This window comes from Oncorhynchus nerka, linkage group LG20 (assembly GCF_034236695.1).
Source record: "Oncorhynchus nerka isolate Pitt River linkage group LG20, Oner_Uvic_2.0, whole genome shotgun sequence".
Classification (NCBI taxonomy): Eukaryota; Metazoa; Chordata; class Actinopteri; order Salmoniformes; family Salmonidae; genus Oncorhynchus; species Oncorhynchus nerka.
The window spans coordinates 48,827,889-48,840,617 of record NC_088415.1 but is presented as its reverse complement, the minus strand read 5'-3'; the positions used below and the strand labels follow the sequence as shown (position 1 = coordinate 48,840,617).

Sequence of the window (12,729 nt, the reverse complement as noted above, 5' to 3'; positions counted from 1 at the left end):
CCAACCTGACATATCTTGAGAGGATCTGCAGAGTAGAATGGGAGAAACTCCCCAAATACAGGTGGGCCAAGCTTGTAGCGTCATACCCAAGAAGACTCGAGGCTGTAATCGCTGCCAAAAGTGCTTCAACAAAGTACTGAGTAAAGGGTCTGAATACTTATGTAATTGTGATATTTCAGTTATAATTTTTCATAAAAATAAAAAAAAGTTTTTGCTTTGTCATTATTGGGTATTGTGTGTAGATTTAATCACTTTTAGAATAAGGCTGTAACGTAACAAAATGTGGAAAAAGCGAAGGGGTCTGAATACTTTCCGAATGCACTGTAATTACATTACTTGAGCTCCCCCATTAAAATCTTATCCGGTCCGAATAGGGATTATACACTCACTACGTAACCCAACTTTAACAGATGGTCACAACCCTTTGTTTTCAGACGGCTCTGATTTCACTCCATGCTTTATGTCTGCTCTCTACAGGCCTGTAAATATCGACCCACGGCCCGTCTGCACGCCTTTCCTGAACCTCTTTTCCAGCTCTCCTCCACTAAAATAGAGGAAAACATTGCTTTTTTTCTACCCGGTTGATGTCTGCACACTCAGTCCATAAACTCATACCCTGTACAACGTTGTTTGTTGTTTGCTTTGTTATTACAGTAAGACTCTGCTCCCTGCCTGATTAGCTCATTTTGGACCAGCTTGAGTTTTACAGATGGGGAACTCCCACCTCTAACTTTTCCAATAGTGAGCCAACATGCTTTTAAGCACTTTAATTTGCATGACTGATCAAAACTCATTTTCTCATGTACTCTCTTGTTCCTGCAGCAGACATCTAGTGAGGAGTATGTTTGGAACGTCTAATCGCAATAAAATCTCAGTATCAGATCCCAATACATCTCCTGTACTCCCTGTTCACCCACGACTGCTTGGCCATGTACGACTTCAACACCATCATCAAGTTTGCCGACGATAAGACGGTGGTAGGACTGATCACCGATGAGGCAGTTTATATTATAGGGAGGAGGTCAACAACCTCTCCCTCAACGTCAGCAAGGCAAAGGAGCTGATCGTGGAGTACAGGAAACAGGAAACAGGCTGTACTGGTGCAGCTTGAGAGTCGCAAGTTCCTTGTGTCACTAAGGAATTAACATGGTAAACACACTCCCACACAGTTGTAAAGAAGGCACGACAACGCCTCTTCCAGCAAGTATCCCGACCGCAAGGCGCTACAAGTGTTGAGTATGGCCCAGTAAATCCAGGACCTCTATACTAGACCGTGTCAGAGGAAGGCCCAGACATTTTTCAAATACTCCAGCCACCCAAGCCATAGACTGTTTTCTCTGCTACCGCATGGCAAGAGTTGCACCAAGTCTGGAATCAACAGGACCCTGAACAGCTTGTGCCCCCAAGCCATAAGTTTGCTCAACAAGACTGATAACTAGCTACACTACATGACCAAAAGAATGTGGACACCTCGTCGAAAGTCTCATTCTAAAATCATGGGCAGTAATATGGAGTTGGTCACCCTTTGCTGCTGTAACAGCCTGCACTCTTCTGGGAAGGCTTTCCACTAGATGTTGGAACATTGCTGCAGTGACTTGCTTCCATTCAGCCACGCCCATTAGTGAAGTCGGGCACTGATTTTGGGCGATTGGCCTGGCTCGCAGTCGGCATTCTAATTCATCCCAAAGGTGTTCATTGGGGTTGCGGTCAGGACTACGTGCAGGCCAGTCAAGTTCTTCCACACCAATCTTGACAAACCATTTCTGTATGGACCTCGCTTTGTGCACGGGGGCATCATGCAGAAACAGGAAACGGCCTTCCCCAATTTGTTGCCACAATGTTGGAAGCACAGAATAGTCTAGAATGCTGTAGTGTTAAGATTTCCCTTCACCGGAACTAAGGGGTCAAGCCTGAACCATGATAAACAGCCCCAGACCATTATTCCTCCGCCACCAAACTTTACAGTTGGCACTATGCATTCGGACAGGTAGTGTTCTCCTGGCATCTGCGAGTGTAGCGAATGCTTGTGCTTCTAGTTCCGACAATGCAGTGATGTAATCTAACTAACAATTTAAAACGACTGTCTTATACACAGTGTAAGGGGATAAAGAATATGTACATAAGGATATATGAATGAGTGATTCAGAGCAGACAGTAGATGCATCACATATGAGATGAGTATGTAGACAATCCCAGATTCGTGCGTCGGACTGCTAGATGTTGAAGCGTGCTTCATCACTCTAGAGAACGCGTTTTCACTGCTTCAGTCCAATGGAGGCGAGCTTGACACCACTCCAGCCTACACTTGGTATTGCACATGGCGATCTTAGGCTTGTGTGCTGCTTCTCGGCCATGGAAATCCATTTCATGAAGCTTCCGACAAACAGTTCTTGTGCTGACGTTGCTTTGAGAGGCAGCTTGGAACTCAGTAGTGAATGTTGCAAACGAGGACAGATGGTTTTTACACGGTACGCGCGTCAGCACTCTCCGGTCCTGTTCTGTGAGCTTTTGTGGCCTACCACTTCGTGGCTGAGCCATTTATTCTTCTCGACTTTCCATAACAACAGCACTTACAGTTGACTGGGGCAGAACATTGACTAATTGACTTGTTGGAAAGGTGGCATCCTATAACGGTACCACGTTGAAAGTCACTGAGCTCTTCAGTAAGGCCATTCTACTGACAACGTTTGTCAATGGCGATTGCATTGGCTGTGTGTTATCGATTTTATACACCTGCAAGCAACTAATTTGAAGGGGTGTCCACATACTTTTGTATATATATAGTGTAATTAAATGGCTACCCGTACTACCTGCATTGACCCTTTTTTCACATGAATACTCTTGCACTGACTATCCACACACACACTGGACTCTACCCACACACTCATACATACTAACACGGACATCCCAACACACACAACATGCACACATATGCATACTGACACCACACACAGACATTTTCACACTCAACATATAAGCTGCTGCTACTGTCTATTATCTATCCTGTTGCCGAGTCACTAGCTACATATCTACTTAAATTACCTTATACCCCTGCACATTGACTCGGTGTTGGTACTCCCTGTATATACAGTTGAAGTCGGAAGTTTACATATACTTAGGTGGGAGTCATTAAAACCAGTTTTTCAACCACTCCACAAATTTCTTGTTAATTAACAAACTATAGTTTTGGCAAGTCGGTTAGGACATCTACTTTGTGCAGGACACAAGGGATTTTTCCAACAATTGTTTACAGACAGATTATTTCACTTATAATTCACTGTATCACAATTCCAGTGGGTCAGAAGTTTACATACACTAAGTTGACTGTGCTTTTAAACAGCTTGGAAAATTCCAAAAAATGATGTCATGGCTTTAGAAGCTTGTGATGGGCTGATTGACATAATTTCAGTCAATTGGAGGTGTACCTGTGGATGTATTTCAAGGCCTACCTTCAAACCCAGTGCCTCTTTGCTTGACATCATGGGAAAATCAAAAGAAATCAGCCAAGACCTCAGAAAATAAATGGTAGACCTCCACAAGTCTGGTTCATCCTTGGGAGCAATTTCCAAACGCCTGAAGGTACCACGTTCATCTGTACAAGCAATATTACGCAACTATAAACACCATGGGACCACGCAGCCGTCATACCGCTCAGGAATGAGACGCGTTCTGTCTCCTAGAGATGAACGTATTTTAGTGGGAAAAGTGCAAATCAATTCCAGAACAACAGCAAAGGACCTTGTGAAGATGCTGGAGAAAACAGGTACAAAAGTATCTATATCCACAGTAAAACGAGTCCTATATCGACCTGAAAGGTCGCTCAGCAGGGAAGAAGCATGTAATCCAAAACCGCCATAAAAAAGCCAGACTACGGTTTGAAACTGCACATGGTGACAAAGATCATACTTTTTGGAGAAATTTCCTCTGGTCTGATGAAACAAAAATAGAACTGTTTGGCCATAATGACCATTGTTATGTTTGGAGGAAAAAGGAGGAGGCTTGCAAGCCAAAGAACACCATCCCTACCGTGAAGCACGGGGGTGGCAGGAATGGGCCAGAATTCACCCAACTTATTGTGGGAAGCTTGTGGAAGGCTACCCAAAACGTTTGACCCAAGTTAAACAATTAAAGGCAATGCTACCAAATACTAATTGAGTGTATGTAAACTTCCCACCCACTGGGAATGTTATGAAAGAACTAAAAGCTGAAATAAATCATTCTCTCTACTATTATTCTGACACTTCACATTCTTACAAATCAAATCAAATGTATTTATAAAGCCCTTCTTACATCAGCTGATATCTCAAAGTGCTGTACAGAAACCCAGCCCAAAACCCCAAACAGCAAGCAATGCAGGTGTAGAAGCATAGTGGCTAGGAAAAACCTAGGAAGAAACCTAGAGAGGAACCAGGCTATGAGGTGTGGCCAGTCCTCTTCTGGCTGTGCCAATAAAGTGGTGATCCTAACTGACCTAAGACAGGGAATTCTTACAAGGTTAAATGTCAGGAATTGTGAAAAACTTAGGTTAAATATATTTGGCTAAGGTGTATGTAAACTTCCGACTTCAACTGTAGCCATGTTATTTTTACTTGCTATTGTTGTTCGTTATTCACTGTGTGTTTATTCCTTGTCACTATTTCTAAGATTTCTTGTTGTTGTATCTTTATTTTTAAAACCTTTTCCTACCCAATTTCGTGATATCCAATTGGTAGTTAGTCTTTTCCCATCGCTGCTACTCCCCTATGGACTCGGAAGAGGTGAAGGTCGAGAGCCATGCGTCCTCCGAAACATGACCCTTCCAAGCCGCACTGCTTCTTTACACACTGCTCGCTTAACCCGGAAGCCAGCCGCACCAATGTGTCGGAGGAAACACCGTACACCTGGCGACCAATGTCGGCGTGCAGGTGCCACAAGGAGTCGCTTGAGTGCAGAGGGACAAGGACATCCCGGCAAGGACATCCCGGCCGGCCAAACCCTCCCCTATCCCAGAAGAAGCTGGCCTAATTGTGACCTGGGATCTACGGGTGCCTTAGACCGCTGCCCCCTCGAGAGGCCATATCTTTATCTTTAACTGCTGGAAAAGTTACCCGTAAGTAAGTATTTTATCTTCAGTCTTCACCTGTTGTTTACGAAGCATATGACAACTCAAATTTGATTTTGATTTATTAGATTTTTACATATAGAACCGTGAGAATCATGAGAATCGCAGTACCTAAGTATCGTGATAAATGCGTATCGTTAGGCCACTGTCAGTTCCAAGACGTAGTGGACACTTGGTCAAGATCTGCCATTTTGTTGCAGGAAGTTGAAAGAATAGGAGCGTTGAATGTATGAAAACGTTGCTGATGCCCCCACCCCAATTATAATAGAGCAATAAGCAATGGCCCTGCAACCTTTGATGGCCAATATGATTTGGATGAAGGCAACTCCTCTCTAAAGTGCATACTTGGCCAGTGTGCCACTTCCTCTCTCTTCCTCCCCCTCTCTTCTCTCTCCTCTCTCTCTATTCTCTGTCTTTCTCTCTCCCCCAGACAGGGTGACTGTCTAGCGTGGGTTTTAAACCCAGCTGGATGTGGTGTGGGGGAAAACCCGTACAATTGCTGGCCACCCTCCTCCTGCACATCTGCTGGTGGTTAGTGTAGCCGCCAGGAGCTAATGCATGTTAACGAGGCTGTGGTCGACACCACTGTGCAGTCTAGTCTACTATATTACTACCATATTATATATAGCCTGGTCCCTGATCTGTTTGTTCTGTCTTGTCAACATTGATAGGATTAGGGTGCAGGGAATTTTTGTTAAAAGAACATATAAGTGAGTTATTCAACTTCTGTCAGACAGCTCCATCTGGGATTGCTAGTGTTGGTTTTCTCTACGATGTGTTGGACTTTGACAGACATGCCCTGATATTAGCCGAGTCACCATTCAACCTCTGTGTGAATGGCAAGATGCAATACGGTATTACTGTAGACTTTGGCTTTGTGCCGTTACACTAGATCACATGGTGCCTTGCTGGCATGCCTGCTTCCACTTACATTTTTACATTACATTTAAGTCATTTAGCAGACGCTCTTATCCAGAGCGACTTACAAATTGGTGCTTTCACCTTATGACATCCAGTGGAACAGCCACTTTACAATAGTGCATCTAGGTCTTTTAAGGGGGGGGGGGTTAGAAGGATTACTTTATCCTATCCTAGGTATTCCTTAAAGAGGTGGGGTTTCAGGTGTCTCCGGAAGGTGGTGATTGACTCCGCTGTCCTGGCGTCGTGAGGGAGTTTGTTCCACCATTGGGGGGCCAGAGCAGCGAACAGTTTTGACTGGGCTGAGCGGGAACTGTACTTCCTCAGTGGTAGGGAGGCGAGCAGGCCAGAGGTGGCATGCCTTGCTGGCATGCCTGCTTCCACAACCACTGATCACACACACTGCATAATATCATTGACATCACATCCCTGTTCTCTGTACTTCAATATATGAACCAGCATGTCCGCTAATTTAATTGCTGGTTGTGACATTTAACATTCTGAGTGGATTTCAAAACCCTAGAGGCAATTTATTATGTGATTACACTTACATAATGACGATGAAGATAGTGGTAATAATATGTGGACCGACTTGTTAGTTCACTTAATAAAGTGCAATCAAATAATTGCCTCTATGAGCTCTGCTTTCATGCTGATATGGCTGTTTTAGGAAATCAACAGGGAGTATCACTTTGTCAGGGCCTTTTATGAATTTGAAAAATAAATCTGAAATTAAATCTTTCAAATGAGCAGTACATTTCTCCAATGAATATACAGTGTGAAGAAAAAGCCTGGACCTGGATTTCTGCATAAACTGGTCATAACATTTGATCTGATCTTCATCTAAGTCACAACAATAGACAAACCCAGTATGCTTGTACTAATAACACACAAGCAATTTTTCTTGTCTTTATTGAACACACCGTGTAAACATTCACAAGTGCAAGTTGGAAAAAGTATGAGAACCTTTGGATTTAATTAACAGGTTCACCCTCCTTTGGCAGCAATAACCTCATCCAAAAGTGTTCTGTAGTTGCGTATCAGAGATGCACAACGGTCAACTTTGGACCATTCCTCTTTACAAAACTGTTTCAGTTCAACAATATTCTTGGAATGTCTGGTGTGAACCACTCTTTTGAGGTCATGCCACATCATCTCAATCGGGTTGAGGTCAGGGCTGACTGGGTCAGGGCTGACTGGGCCACTCCAGAAGGTGTATTTTCCTCTGTTCAATCCATTCTGTTGTTGATTTACTTTTAGGTTGTTGTCCTGTTCAATCAATCAAATGTATTTATGAAGCCCTTTTTACATCAACCGATGTCACAAAGTGCTACACAAAAACCCAGGCTAAAACCCCAAACAGTAAGAAATGCAGATGTAGAAGCACGGTGGCTAGGAAAAACTCCCTAGGAAGGCGGGAACCTAGGAAGAAACCAAGAGAAGAACCAGGCTCTGAGGGATGGCCAGTCCTCTTCTGGCTGTGCCGGGTGGAGATTATAACAGAACATGGCCAAGATGTTCAAATGTTCATAGATGACCAGCAGGGTCCAAAAATAATAATCACAGAGGTTGTAGAGGGTGCAACAGGTCAGCACCTCAGGAGTAAATGTCAGTTGGCTTTTGGCTTTTCATAGCCGATCATTCAGAGTTAGACAGCAGGTGCGGTAGAGAGAGAGTTGAAAACAGCAGGTCCGGGACAAGGTAGCACGTCCGGTGAACAGGTCAGGGTTCATAGCCGCAGGCAGAACAGTTGAAACTGGAGCAGCAACACGACCAGGTAGACTGAGGACAGCAAGGAGTCATTAGGCCAGGTAGTCCTGAGGCATGGTCCCAGGGCTCAGGTCCTCCTGAGGAGAGGGAGGGAGAGAGAATTAGAGGGATCAGGACGGCCACTCTATGGGAGAGTAGCAACAGTGATGGTATTTCTCCATTTCTAGACAATTTGTCTTACAGCGGACTGACTTTTAATAATACTTTTGTAACCCTTTCCAGCTTTATGCAAAGCAACAATTCTTAATATTAGGTCTTATGAGACCTCTTTTGTTCGAGGCATGGTTCACATCAGGCAATGCTTCTTGTGAATAGCAAAGTCAAATATTGTGAGTGTTTTTTATGGGGCAGGGAAGCTCTAACCAAAATATCCAATCTCGTCTCATTGATTCGACTCCAGGTTAGTGGACTCCTGACTCCAATTAGCTTTTAGAGAATACATTAGTGGCACGACTACCACCGAAGTTGGCTCCTCTTCCCTTTCGGGTGGCGCTCGGCGGTCGTCACCCGTTACTAGCTGCTACCGATCCCTTTTCCCCTTTTCGTTTTGTTTGGTCTGACTCCACACCCATCACTCTTCGAAGCCTAAAAATTAGCCTTGCGGTTCACATACTTTTTCCAACCTACACTGTGGATGTTTAAATGATGTATTCAATATAGACAACAATTTGTGTGTCATTAGTTTAAGCACACTGTGCTTGTCTATTGTTGTGACTTAGATGAACATCAGATCAAATTTTATGTCAAGTTTATGCAGAAATCCAGGTAATTCCAAAGGGTTCACATATTTTTCTTGCTACTGTGTATATATATATATATCTATATACACTGCTCAAAAAATAAAGGGAACTCTAAAATAACACATCCTAGATCTGAATGAATGAAATATTCTTATGAAATACTTTTTCTTTACATAGTTGAATGTGCTGACAACAAAATCACACACAAATTATCAATGGAAATCAAATGTATCAACCCATGGAGGTCTGGATTTGGAGTCACACTCAAAATTAAAGTGGAAAACCACACTACAGGCTGATCCAACTTTGATGTAATGTCCTTAAAACAAGTCAAAATGAGGCTCAGTAGTGTGTGTGGCCTCCACGTGCCTGTATGACATCCCTACAACGCCTGGGCATGCTCCTGATGAGGTGGTGGATCGTCTCCTGAGGGATCTCCTCCCAGACCTGGACTAAAGCATCCGCCAACTCCTGGACAGTCTGTGGTGCAACGTGGCGTTGGTGGATGGAGCGAGACATAATGTCCCAGATGTGCTCAATTGGATTCAGGTCTGGGGAACGGGCGGGCCAGTCCGTAGCATCAATGCCTTCCTCTTGCAGGAACTGCTGACACACTCCAGCCACATGAGGTCTAGCATTGTCTTGCATTAGGAGGAACCCAGGGACAACCGCACCAGCATATGGTCTCACAAGGGGTCTGAAGATCTCATCTCGGTACCTAATGGCAGTCAGACTACCTCTGGCGAGCACATGGAGGGCTGTGCGGCCCCCCAAAGAAATGCCACCCCACACTATGACTGACCCACCGCAAACCGGTCATGCTGGAGGATGTTGCAGGCAGCAGAACGTCCTCCACGGCGTCTCCAGACTCTGTCACGTCTGTCACATGTGCTCAGTGTGAACCTGCTTTCATCTGTGAAGAGCACAGGGCGCCAGTGGCGAAATTGCCAATCTTGGTGTTCTCTGGCAAATGCCAAACGTCCTGCACGGTGTTGGGCTGTAAGCACAAAACCCCCACTTGTGGACGTCGGGCCCTCATACCACCCTCATGGAGTCTGTTTCTGACCGTTTGAGCAGACACGTGCACTTGTAGCCTGCTGGAGGTCATTTTGCAGGGCTCTGGCAGTGCTCCTCCTGCTCCTCCTTGCACAACGGCGGAGGTAGCGGTCCTGCTGCTGGGTTGTTGCCCTCCTACGGCCTCCTCCACGTCTCCTAATGTACTGGCCTGTCTCCTGGTAGCGCCTCCATGTTCTAGACACTACGCTGACAGACACAGCAAACCTTCTTGCCACAGCTCACATTGATGTTCCATCCTGGATGAGCTGCACTACCTGAGCCACTTGTGTGGGTTGTAGACTCCGTCTCATGCTACCACTAGAGTGAAAGCACCGCCAGTATTCAAAAGTCACCAAAACATCAGCCAGGAAGCATAGGAACTGAGAAGTGGTCTGTGGTCACCACCTGTAGAACCACTAATTTATTGGGGGTGTCTTGCTAATTGCCTATAATTTCCACCTGTTGTCTATTCCATTTGCACAACAGCATGTCACATTTATTGTCAATCAGTGTTGCTTCCTAAATGGACAGTTTGATTTCACAGAAGTGTAATTGACTTGGAGTTACATTGTGTTGTTTAAGTGTTCCCTTTATTTTTTTGAGCAGTGTATATATAAATATTTCTATATCAAATTATTAGGAATAAAAAGTCCTGGAACTGATGGGCATACGCAATGTGTTATGTCTGTCTCCAGACTTTCGCATATCCACTTGTTTGATTAAGAGTGTTATGGCCGAGAAAAGCACCCTGAGAATGATGTCGGAACATCTCTTCCAAGATGGCATAGCAGTGGTATGTTTTGATTGTCTTGTCCCTTGTATATATTGTTTCTTTCTTTGTATATATTTTGTATATATGTTTAATGTTTTAATTCTCATTTTTCCATCTACGGACTGAACATACTCTCCTGCAACCCACCTCACCCAATGTGGTATGAATCTGCTATTTTCTATACTTTAGAATTCGAACCCCCAACAGAAGCTAGCCAGCTAACTAGCTACTATCTAGAAGTCAGTTAGCCACTGATAGCGGCCATCACCGTTAACTTGAACATCTGCCAGCTTCAGCCCGGTCAACTCCTGCCAGCCTGCACAGCGCGATATGAACCAAGAGCATTTCGGAATGATTTTCTCCACCATATCTCCGGATTCCTACCGCAAGCTGTGAACCTTTACTCTGGACCATCGCAGTTAGCTAGCTGCTATCCGAGTGGCTTCTCTGGCTAACGTCTCTGTTCCGAAGCACACACCAGTTAGCCTGGAGCTAGCCTTGAATCTAGGCCCATCTCCTGGCTAGCCGAAGAGATCTATCAAGCAATTCCTGGGCTTCAAATTACCTCTTTTGCCAATTGGCCTGGACCCTTTGCTGCCGACACGGAGCCCTGTCGATCCACCACAACTGGTCTGCCGACGAAACCGTCTGAGGTGTTTCAACAGGCTCCCCCATTGCGACGTCCCCCTGAGGCCCATCTGCTAGCCTGATGCTAGCCCCGGTCTGCTAGGTGTCTGAATCTCCGTGCCTCCAGCTTGCCGAGGTACTCACTGGAACCTATGTTTACTTAGCTACACATGCCTTTCCTTAATGTCAATATGCATTGTCTATTGCTGTTTTGGTTAGGAATTTTGGTCTTATTTCACTGTGGAGACTCCAGTCCTGCTCAATATGCCTTAGCTAGCTCTGTTGTTCCACCCCCCACACATGCGGTGATCGCACCTGGCTTAAATGGTGCTTATAGAGACAAAACATCTCTCATCGTCACTCAATGCCTAGGCTTACCTCCACTGTACTCACATCCAACCATACCCTTGTCTGTACATTATGCCTTGAATCTATCCTTCCGTGCCCAGAAACCTACCCCTTTACTCTCTGTTCCGAATGCACTAGACAACCAGTTCTTTTAACCTTTAGCCATAATCTTATCCTACTCTTCCTCTGTTCCTCTGGTGATTAGAGGTTAACCAGTTGCGACGAGCTAACCCGTATCCGGGAGCGTAATCATAGCCTCAAATGCATTAGCATAACGCAACGGACATAAATACCCATAGAAACTTTTCATATTCATGAAAATCGCAAATTAAATTAAATAAATATTTTCAAACACAAGCTTAGCCTTTTGTTAACAACACTGTCATCTCAGATTTAAAAAAATATGCGTTACAGCCAACGCTAGACAAGTATTTGTGTAAGTTTATCATGGCATAATGCTATGCTAGGCTCTTCTGGCAGCAGGCAACATTTTCACAAAAATAAGAAAAGCAACCAAATTAAATAATTTACCTTTGAAGAACTTCGGATGCTTTCACTCAGGAGACTCCCAGTTAGATAGCAAATGTTCCTTTTTGGCGAAAAAGCTCCCGTTTCTTCACCATGCTTGGCTGAGAAATCGACTGAAAAATGCTACAACTATAACACCAAACCTATTTCAAAATTAGCTACATAATATCGACAGAAACACAGCAAACGTTGCGCAAGACTTGAAAAGTAGCTTGGTTTGTTGTCTTCCTGTCTTGAACACAGATAGGCCAATCTTCAATTTGATTGATTATTAACGTTTAAAAATACCTAAAGTTGTATTACAAAAGTAGTTTGAAATGTTTTGGCAAAGTTTACAGGCAACTTTTGAAATATTTTGTAGTGACGTTGCGCATTTTGGAAGCAGTTTTCTTCTGGATCAAACGCGCCAAATAAATGGACATTGTGGATATATATGGATGGAATTAATCAAACAAAAGGACCAATTGTGATGTTTATGGGACATATTGGAGTGCCAACAAAAGAAGCTCGTCAAAGGTAAGGCATGTTTTATATTTTATTTCTGCGTTTTGTGTAGCACCTACAGGGTTGAAATATGCTACCCTCTTTGTTTACTGTTGTGCTATAATCAGATAATAGCTTCTTATGCTTTCGCCGAAAAGCCTTTTTAAAATATGACACGTTGGCTGGATTCACAACGAGTGTAGCTTTAATTTAGTACCTTACATGTGTGATTTAATGAAAGTTAGATTTTTATATAATTTTATTTGAATTTGCCGCGCTGCATTTTCCCTGGCTTTTGGCCAAGTGGGACGCAAGCGTCCCCTATACCATAAGAAGATAACCAACAAACAGTAGATATCGGGGTTACTACATGATACAAAGAAAAA

The 12,729-nt window shown here is 44.0% G+C and overlaps 1 protein-coding gene across 2 annotated transcripts in view; it reads left to right on the top strand.

Annotated features, from left to right (window-relative positions):
• Positions 1-12,729, top strand: part of LOC115101912 (agrin-like) — a 492,981-nt gene that overhangs the window by 100,924 nt on the left and 379,328 nt on the right. The gene's annotated exons all lie outside the window — the stretch shown is intronic.